Genomic DNA, 6,236 nt, shown 5'->3' with positions numbered 1-6,236 from the left:
AATACTGGAGTGGGTTGCAATTTCCTCCTCCAGGAGATTTTCCCAGTCCAGGGATCGAATCCATATCTTTTGCATCTCCTGAATTAGTAGGCTGGTTCTTTACCACTAGAATCAGCTGAGAAGCCCCATTAATTACCTACTAAGTGCAAACTAGTGTGAAAGGAAGGCTAAATAAATGGCTTAGATGTAGCTCTTGTCCTCAAAGTGTTACCTGTGATAGGGCAGCCAACAAAATTTAATGAAAGCAGAAAGATGTAAGTGCCTCAAGAATAAGTGAGGGAATTGACATTTGCTGGATGCCTGCTCAGGCATACCTCACACTGGTCCAAGCAAGCATGTTAACTGGTCCAGTAATAAATGTTGATCCTTCAGTGTGAGGGAAATATAATTTAAATAGGTAGAAAAATTGAAAATCAGAAAAAGGATAAAAAACCATCTGGTCAGTGGCTGAGGCAGTCTTTCCATTATACCAAAAAAAAAAAAAAAACCTCAGGGGCTTCCCTTGTGGTCCAGTGGTTAAGAATCTGCCTTACAATGCAAGGTTCTTAAGTTTGATCCCTGGTCTGGCAAGATCCCACATGCCTGGGAGAAACTAAGCCCGTTCACCACAACTAGAGAAAGTCTGAGTGCAGCAGTGAAGACCCCGTGCAGCAAAAAACATATAAAAAAATATTTTTTTTTAAAAAAAAGCTGAAAGGGAGAGATGATTTTTTTGGTGATGGAGATGCACATATGTGTACGGGGCGTCAAGACATCATTTGGGGAGTATTCCACAGGAGGAAAAAGAGGGGGCTATTGAGTAAAGGGCTTCCCTAGCGGCTCAGCCAGTAAAGCATCTGTCTGCAGTGCCGGAGACCTGGATTTGATCACTGGGTCTGGAAGATCCCCTAGAGAAGGAAAGGGCTACCCACTCCAGTATTCTTGCCTGGAGAATTCCATGGGCAGAGGAGCCCGGCAGGCTACAGTCCATGGGGTTGCAAAAGAGTCAGATAGGACTGAGCCACTAACACCTTCACCTTCATTGAGAGTAAAAGCAACCAGGATGGATGGGGCATTATAAGATGTCCACATGGGCTGGAATGGAAGTATGAGATAAAAAGCTAAGTGGGGCTTTTGAATATCACTGTTTCGAATTGAAACTAATTTTTGCCATTTTAGGATTTTTAAATATAGGTATGCAATAATTAAGGTTTTGCTGTATAAGAGGAGAAATGGACCAGAAATTCAGAGTTGGGGGAGGAGATGTGGGAATGTGGGCAGTGGGAGACGTGAATGAAAGTGACTCTGAAGGAACGGTGGAAAAGAAGAGACACGTGTAAGGATGCGAGGAAGATTTTAAGCTAAAATGACCAAAACTCTATTGAGCACAACAAAACAAAGTTTTGAATGTCATGTCCCCTCTAATTTCTAAATAGCCTCTCACTCAAATCGAAACATGTTGTTTACCATATTACCAGCTTTTTGCTTTTGTAGTAAGACTTTCACAACTCTTCCTCATACTTAAACAGGAAAATTCCCCTTTGCTGCACATTATTGGCAAAGTTGACACAAGAAAAACAGAAACCAGGCACTGAAAACCCAATAGCACATATTTACTTCAGGCTTTAGGAAAAAATCCCGATTATATTCTTTAACTTATTTAAAGCTCTGAGAATCACTTTTATTTTCACTTCAAGTCAGTTCTCATCTTTCAACACAACTTTTACTTCTGAAAATGGACTTCATGCCTCCCAACCCCCACTTAAAATCATATTAGTGTTAAAGTTAAGTCTTTGATAACACTGAGCCAACGGCTTAAGAACTTTACATGTACACAGATACTGAGTATAGTCATCACCTTAGACAAATCAGGCTATGGGACAGGTGATACTCTTAATATGATAAAAGATTTTCCATCACTGATTCTAATCTTTCAAAGAGTAGCACAACTGGAGAAGTATAGGATCTGGCAAAAAGTTTCTGCGTATGTAGCATTTACAGTAACAATTTAAAATCTTCAGTTGTAAATTTAGCCACATATTTACAAGGTGAATTAGGTATATTATTTGCTTTGAGGATGCATGTGAATGGTTGTTACGGTTGTTTTTGTTCTTGATCTTTTCCTGATCAATATGTTAGGGAAAAGAAATCCAATATTTATATAGGGTACGTGCATACAAATATCAGAATTCCAACCTTCATCCTCTTTCAAACAGTTTTAAAAATATTTATTTGGTTGCATGGGTCTTAGTTTCAGCACGCAGGATCTTGGTTTTGGTGCACGCGCTCTCTGGAGCACCTGGGCTCAGTGCCTGCCCGGTTGCTCCAGGGCTTGTGGGATCTTAGTTCCTTGGCCAGGGATCGAATCCTTGTCCCCTGCATGGCAAGGTGGAGTCTTAACCTCTGGGTTACCACGAAAGTTCCCTTTCATCCTCTTTAAATCATTCTTCTGGTATTTGCAATACTAAAGACTAAATAAATGAAGTATAAAAAGTTAGGGAAACATGTTTGATCCAACTCATCTGGATTTTAAACAGAACTAAACAGAATTAAGCATCATAAAGAATTGGCATTTTACATATACTTTCAACACTGAAATTTCATGATTCTGTAATATCAACACATTCTTTTATGCAGACAGAATTATACATTCTTGACAAAATAATTTTGTCATCTTTACATTTTCTGACTTTTCACATCCTCGAATACACATGGAAATAAAGAAGGGACTAAAGACAAACATGTGCACACATTTTTGCCAGGGTATGTGGACCTGATTCTTACCTTCCCCCTGTTATTTACACCTTAGTTTGGCTTCCCTGGTAGCTCAGATAGTAAAGAATCTGCCTGCAATGCAGGAGACCTGGTTTAAATCCCTGGGTGGGGAAGATCCCTTGGCGAAGGGAATGGCAACCCACTCCCGTATTCTTGCCTGGAGAATTCCATGGGCAAAGGAGCCTGGTGGGCTACAGTCTGGGGAGTTGAAGAGTCGGACATGACTTAGCCACTAACACTTTCACTTTGTTTAAATCCAAGTTCTGTACAGAGGTGGAATGACACGAAATGAATTGGAAATGTACGCCTATACACAGACACACTCACATAGAATTGTCTCCAGCACCCTAACTCCCAAAATATCCTGCGTCTTTATTCTCTCATTGTTTTCATTCTTCTACTCCCAGCTCACACAATGAAGTGATTCTCCCTCTTAAACTGTTTCCTTTTTATATCTGGGGAGTTGCCTTAATTTAACATTTGTATTCTTTCTTACTTCAATTTAACAAAATATGCTAGTTTTCTTCCCCCTAACACTTGGTATACTTCCCTCTTTTAACCACATTACATAGATTCTAAATATTAACCTTGACCTATCTATTTTTCTTATCCCTCTGGTGTGGATTCTTCTCTGTTATTTTCTATCTTCCATCATTCTATTAGCATGTCCACAGCTGGAGCCATAGGTAGGAAATGCAGTTATGGAATGTGTTTCCAAGTGCAGAAGCACTTGCTCGAGAATATATTTATGGTCAGTGCAGCGACAGAAGCGACTTAGCAGTAGCAGTTAGCAGCAGCGCTCTCAGAGCAAGAACTGCTAGTACACGGAGTGCCACGATGACATAATTTCTTATAGCATCCTTCCACTCTTAAACTCACCTCCTTCTCTCCCTGCCCCACCTAGAGGAAAACTTTACACTATTTCTAGTAGAGCCAAGTTTTCCGATTAAATACTGTGTGTTTGTTGATGTACTATCGGTTTTCAAACTTGTCTTTTGCCGATGTTTTTATCCAGATGCAGAGGAATGTAAAGGGCTGTTTACCCAGAGTCCAGGATCACGCTAGGGGGTGGGGTCCTGGCCTGCTGTCCCCGGAAGAGACCCTGCCCCAAGGAGCGCCCCTCAGCCCCCAGGTTCCATTTTCCTTTGGGGGTTCCTGATTCCCTGGCCGCATCCACGTCTAAGAATGTGGCCTTCCATCACCTTCCTGCTCCCTATGCTTTCCTAGTCTAAGGATACTTCGCTCAAGGACTGGGGTACAATTATTCAGCCACTTTCACTTACTGGCTCTTGGAAATCCTAAAACCAGGACAGACCCCCTCCTCTCATGTGTCTTAGACGCAGGCCCACTGGAGAATTAGAAGGGGACTGTGGAATCCTCGTCCGGGCTGGACCACCTTGCCTAATCCTCGCGTACAGCAGGAGGCAGGAGGCATGGAACACAAGCAGGCAGGCAGTGCGCTGCCTTTGTTTTCCTGAATAACGCACACAGGGCCTCTAGAAGTGTTTGGAAAACCGCCACACGAAATGTAGAACTGGGCTTTTTCCTGGCTAGAATGCGTCCTTTCGCTCTCATTTCCTGTTTCTCGGCCTCTGTCTCGTTTCTCTTCCCACCCCTACTTCGTGCCACATTTGCAAATCTTTCTCTCCTTAATATAAACTTCCCCTTCGAGGCCTTCCCACTGCCGAGGTGGTTTCCCACGCAGGGCGGGCTCAGGGGCGCCGTGCCGGGGTGTCCGGCCACTCGGGCGCCCCAGCGCGCTTACCCAGCTTTGCAAGAAAGTGGCGCACGCGATCGCCGCCGCGCCCGCTCCGCTCCCAGCGCGCCCGCTTCCGTCCGCTCGCCGCCCTGCCCCCGCCAACCCTTCGCCGCCGCGCTGACCCCGCGCCCTCTGGGCCGCTGCGGGAGAGCCGGGCCGCGCTGCCCGCCTCCTCTCTCTCCGGCCCCAGAATCGCGTCGATCCGCTTCCCGGGGCGCGGAAGCGGGGAAGGAGGGAGGGACCCTCGGGAAGGGCGTCGAGGACTCAGCTCCGGGCTGCTCGCTTCTCGGGGCTCCCTTCTGGGGCGCGAAGAGGGGAGGGCCGGAGTCCGCTCTCCCGCAGCCTCTTGGCCGGTATCTAGAGCTCCCGCTTCCAGCCCAAATTCCGAGCGAGGGCGGGCATCCCATCTCCTGGGGCTCCGGAACCGGGCGTGCGGCTCCGCCTCGCCCCCATTCATCCCGCCAAGGTGAAGCGCTGGGCGGGAGGACGCCCTCGCCTCGCCCGCAACTTGCGTCGCTCGAGAACCCAAACAATGATTTCCCCACCGCCTTCCGCACCCGGCCCTGCGCGCGCCCCACCTTCGCGTGCGCCCCCGCGCCCAGGGCACCGCCCGCCCGGGCTGCCCCTGCCGGGACCCCATTGTTGCCCGGCGCGGGCGATGCCCGGAGCCACGGGGGCGGTCCCCGCGAGCGGTCCCGAGCCGCCGCCGGCCGCTGGAGCCGGCTCCGCCCACACCTTTCCAAGTTAGCTGGTGGGTGAGCCGCGGGGACGGCTCGGGCACCCGGCCCCCTCCCCGCACGTTTCCACCCGGGCGGGAGGGGAGCGGCGGGGGCGGAGGAGGGGTGGGCCGAGCGGGCTCCGCGCTTTATTTGTCTCCAAATTCCCTTCCTAAGGCAGCCTAGCGCGCTCTGGCACAAAAGAGGGGACTTTCTGGCGGCTCCGCGCGAGTCCGCTCCCGAGGAGTTGAAATCGGGGGTTCCTCCCGCGGGCCCCCGGCGCCCCGCGGCTCCCAAGGCGGTGTTGGCCATGTGTGGGTTATTTTGGGTGCCGCAGCAAGGTGGTGCAGGTGATCGCGAAGCGCGGCCGAGGCCGGGGGGCGGGGGCAGGGGTGGGGCGGGGTGGGGCGGGGTGGAGGCTCCGCGGACCCACCCCCCAAGCCGGCGGCCCGGGCGGCGAGGCGAGGGCCGGGCAGTGGGTGTTGCCTTCTACCTCTGCGAGCGGGGAGGGGTTAGTTTCCCACAGGGGATTTCGACCATCACACTCAGAGCCCGCCTCCTAATCCTCGGGCGGAGCGGCTCGGGGGCCCCATTTTATGGCAATAAAGCGACTTAGCGCCTGCTGAGCGAGCCCCTCCCCGCCGCCGCCCCCGCCCTCGGCCCCACCCCGGGGCTCGCCCGCAGCGGCGGGGCTTTGTTTCTGGGGAGGAGGACCCGGAGCTCTTTTGTTTGGGGGTTTGGTGTTTTCACCACCCGCCCCCCCCAACTCACCCCACCCTACCCCACCCTACCCCACCCCACCCCCCCGCGCCTCTCCGGTTTCCTGAGCTGCAGGCTGCAAGGGAGGAGAAGCGGCGTCTTGCAACCCCCTCGGCTGGGCCCCGGGGTAATTCGATGCGGGCCTGGCGAGGCTCCCCACGCTAGACCCGGGCTCGCGTCTCGGCAGCCTCCACCCACCGGCCCACCCTACATTTAGCGCATCATGTGATCCGGGTAAGTCATTTGCA

The 6,236-nt window shown here is 50.9% G+C and overlaps 1 protein-coding gene across 1 annotated transcript in view; it reads left to right on the top strand.

Moving 5' to 3' along the window:
* Window positions 1–5,872: 5,872 nt before the first annotated feature.
* Window positions 5,873–6,236, top strand: part of KLF12 (Kruppel like factor 12) — a 523,318-nt gene continuing 522,954 nt past the window's right edge. Inside the window, exon 1 of the mRNA XM_040266873.1 lies at window positions 5,873–6,222. The gene's annotated coding sequence lies outside the window, so the exon portion shown is untranslated. The remainder of the gene's footprint in view (window positions 6,223–6,236) is intronic.

Source organism: Oryx dammah, unplaced genomic scaffold (assembly GCF_014754425.2).
Source record: "Oryx dammah isolate SB20612 unplaced genomic scaffold, SCBI_Odam_1.1 HiC_scaffold_24, whole genome shotgun sequence".
In the NCBI taxonomy this organism is placed as follows: Eukaryota; Metazoa; Chordata; class Mammalia; order Artiodactyla; family Bovidae; genus Oryx; species Oryx dammah.
Note: the sequence above shows the minus strand (reverse complement) of the source record. Positions and strands in the feature narration are given on the sequence as shown.